Source organism: Parasteatoda tepidariorum, chromosome 4 (genome assembly GCF_982258835.1).
Source record: "Parasteatoda tepidariorum strain Cologne lab strain chromosome 4, Ptep-v5.0, whole genome shotgun sequence".
NCBI lineage: Eukaryota > Metazoa > Arthropoda > Arachnida > Araneae > Theridiidae > Parasteatoda > Parasteatoda tepidariorum.
In genome coordinates, this window is record NC_141758.1 from 51,030,791 (window position 1) to 51,035,283 (window position 4,493).

Sequence of the window (4,493 nt, forward strand, 5' to 3'; positions counted from 1 at the left end):
TATATATATATATATATATATATATATATATATATATATATATATATATATATATATATATATATATATATATATATATATATATATATATACATATTTTTTTTCTAAAGACCTGGTTTTGCTTCAAATAAAGTACAGAATTTATTTAGAGCACTTCTGAAAAATAAATACTAAAATTAAGAACAAAAGTAAATAAAAATTAACAACTTTTTTTGTTTTAAAATGCATTCATGCAAAATTTTTAAAATAATGAAACGTTTTTTCAATTGCACGCCCAACTTGAAAGACTTGTTTAACTGCACACCGTGTTTTTTTTTTTTTTTTTTTTTAATTGAACGCCCATATTGTCCACTTTTTTACTTTCGTTCTGTAGCAGCTGCTGTCGCTGCGTCTTGTTAGAAATTTAGCGAATGCACTTGGGGTGCATCAGGAAATATTTAAAAATTCTCCAATATACTTTCTTCGGTGATCTTTAGATCAACAATGAAAAACTACAATGCAGATTCGAATAAGGAAACAAACAATAATAACTATATCAGAAAATAACAGTTACAAAGAATAATAGTTTCGTGTTAAAATACCAAAACTATTTCAAAAAAGCAGTTATCATTTCCAAATTGTATATGAGCCAACTTTATAACAAAAATAAACTTACTAAACTGTTATTATATAGTGTTAAGCACCTAGATATAAAACATTACATAAAATAACTGTAACATCTCACTTCATCATATAACTTGATGTAGTGCATAAAATACTTTTTTTAAAGCTTTAATTTTTCTTATCTTACAAAACTTGTTTCATCATTTATTTCTAAATTTTAATGTTTTGTTTCTCTTTTGTTTTTTTTTCTTTTAAAATTGTGAAGGAAAACATTAGAAACAATTTGTTGAAGTCTTTAAGTAATGTCATCTAAATTTATATTAGAACAAAAACTTTACAATAAGTATCAAGTCAATATGTGCATAACTAGTAAAACTGCCATAAATTTATCGTTGTTTTTTTAATAGATTTTATGACTGAAGGGTTTTATTCTTCTGAATTTTAAAAGGTTGAAATAACCATTTTGGAAAGAATGTTTCAACTGTTTAGTATAAAATCATTAAGCGAGGATATGATTTCATTATTTTATGGATTTTATTTAAATGGTCATAAAATAGCATATAAAGCACTCGTAAAAAACATTATAGACCTTTCTGAGTTTCTTTTTTATTTTTTAAAATTGAAGTGTAGTTTTCTTTTACTAGTTGTTATGTAATAGTAATACAAATGTTATCTATTCCCTTTCATCGAATGATCCATTAATAATTTATGTCTTATGTTATTATTATTATTTCAAGCTATAAACTTCCATCGTTGTTTTTCAACTCATTAGTTACAACTCAATACTGTTTGACAATTTGTTAAAATACTCAATTAGAAAAAAGCATTTTAAAAAATATATTGCTTATAATTTTTGTGATTACATTTATTACTTACAATATGTAAATCATTATGACGTTTTTAAACATTACTTTTTTTATCATATAAATGTGGTACGCAAATATAATACCGAACAAAACATTGCTATGAGTTTTTTGTGAAATAAGTAAACTCTTAATTATGCTAAAAGTTAAGTCAAAAAATGGCCTCTTATGGAACACTTCAAAAGTTTCTTAAAACTGTCGCATTAAAATGTTAAAGCATTTACTGTTAAATATTTTAAAACGCATTGTACCATACTTATGGTTCTTATTATTCGAATTATTGTTCTTATTACACCACTGAAAAATACAACACTTAAGTAAAAATGGTTTTCACTCCATACTCTGCAGAAACACGGTAAAATAATTAGATTATGTTCAGAACGTATAATTCATTTTACTAGTTATTTAGTAATTGTATGAATTTAATGACTAAGCCTTTCACCAAATAGAATGGCAATAGTACCTTAAAATATTTTTTTACCCTGCTATGGTTTAGTTAAAATGGTTGATAAGAGTAAAAGGCGATTAACTATTTCCTTTCCTAACATATTTCTCAATTATAACTGAAGGAAAAAGGGCATGAATGATGCTTTCGAGGCTGTCATTTAATTGTTTTATAGATACTATATCGTATTAAAGATAATACGGTAAAAACATTTGTTTCTGTTTTTTCTGTGTGTGTGAGTAATAGAAACTATAGTTTTGAAAACCAGAGTTTCCTATAAACTGTTACCATAACAATTACAAAAAATTATTTAATAAATGATTTAAGAACCATTCAACTTTTCTTTCGTCAGAGCTAGGTCTTTACCATGTAGATATAGTTCTTTCTTTCGTTTTTTTTTTTTTTTTTTTTTTTTTTTTTTTGCAAGAAATTTTTTTTAGAGAATAATTCAATTATTAGACAATTGTAGTAATTTTAAAACATAGAAAAAATACGTCATTTAAGTGTTTTATAGATACGTATATTGTATTAACGATCATACGGTAAAAACATTTTTTCTGTTTTTTCTGTGTGTGAGAATAATAGGAACTATAGTTTTGAAAACCAGAGTTTTCTATAAACTATTACTATAACAATTACAAAAAATTATTTAATAAATGATTTAAGAACCATAAATTTTGGAGTTAATTCCTTTTTTTTTTTTTTCGTCAGAACTAGGTCTTTACCATGTAGATATAGTTTTTTCTTTTTTTTTCTTTTTTTTTGCATCAAATTTTTTTTAGAGAATAATTTAATTATTAGACAATTTTAGTAATTTGAAAACTTTAAAAAAATATAAAAGTGTGATGAAAAAATTCTTAATCAATTTTTGTTAGTTAAATTTTCTCTTGGTTTTCAATATAAATCCATAAAAAATAGATTTAAAAGTTTTTTTTTAACCCTTAACGTATCGTAGTCACAACTAAACAAAAGCAATCATTTTTAGACTACAAATAATAAATAAGAAATCGATTACAAGTAATAAAGTTAAAAAGGAAATAAAATGAATGGTATTTTATAGCGCTGCCTCCAGAACTATGGTAAACATCACATATAACTATACAAAAAAAATCATAAAAGTGGGCTTCTGAAATTACATAATTTCCTCAACAAAGAGAGCTATCCAAAAAACATTTTTTATTTTACTTAAGTCTGTAAACAACCGAAATAAAGTGCCTCATTCCTATTTTTCTGCTTCGCAACTGTATTCATCGATTCCGACTTCTAGCCGCCTCTAATATATCGATATTGACATAAACTAAGACACATATTACAAACTTAATTTTTCAAAGCTACTTTCTAAGATTTTTTAAATAGTTTTCATGTTTTCTTTAAATAAATGAATAAAAGTAGACCGTCATTTAGATTTAGACAAACGATATTTTTTGTTTTTAGACAAACGATTATTTTTTTGTCTAAATAAAGTATAAAGTCGTTTTCGTATTTTTTTTTTCTCAGACTTTTTAAAAATAATGATTAACCCTTTAACGCTGAATTTTAATTAGTTATATTTTCATACTTTTTTTTCATTATTTTGAATTAATTAAGATAAAAAAAATAAAAAATATTACGTTAAAAATTTTTATAATTTACAGCTGAAGTATGAAATAGGGTAAACCAACCAGTGAAGGAACACTACCCAGTGAAGGAACATTTCATATATATTGATTAAAAATAAGAATTTGAAAGTTTTTTTAAGATTGATTGGAAACAATAGCTTACTGCCAAACAATAGGAAGTCATCTAGCAATATTTTGGATTACCTGGTCAAATAGACTTCTCTGGAAAATTTTTTGAATCTGTTATTATCTTTGCAACACCTTGTTTCGTTGAAAAAATAATAAGGTGAGTCTTTGTATTTATATGTTTGAAGTGGAATTAATTGCATGTAGTAGTCTTATTTTTCTCACTGTGAAAAAGAGAATTCAAAATATAGTTATTGAAGTTATGTTTTATTTTTTTAAAGCACCATAGCATAATCACGTACTGAGATAAGGGGGTGTTCCTTCACTGGATCACCAAGCGATGAAAAACCAGTGAAGGAACAAGTGTTTCTTTATTGGGTTCATTTTCCAGTTAACGAAAATAAAAGAAATTTTTTAATTTTCTTGTACTTTTAGTCATATTATACATCAAAATTCTGTTTAAAATACAAAAAACAACTTCTAACCAGTGAGGAAACAGGCATATTCCTTCACTGGGAATACTTCCAGTAAATGAACAGTAATGTGTGAAATATGATTTTACATGACTCTAGGATAAGTAATTCCGCTATATAGAGGACAACCGAAAATTTGTTAAAAATTGTATGAATAATTCCTGAAATAATTTCAGTTCGAAATGTTAATTTAATAGCTTAATTTATGAAAAACTTATAATTCATATTTATTAATGGGGTGTGTATTTACATCAAATGTTAGGCAACTTAATAAACTATGTTTACGAATCGAAAATTAATTAAATATAATCATAAAAATTTGAATAGAACATTTTTTCTCTGGCTTTTGCACCAAGAACTCCTAATAAGCTATCATTATAGGATA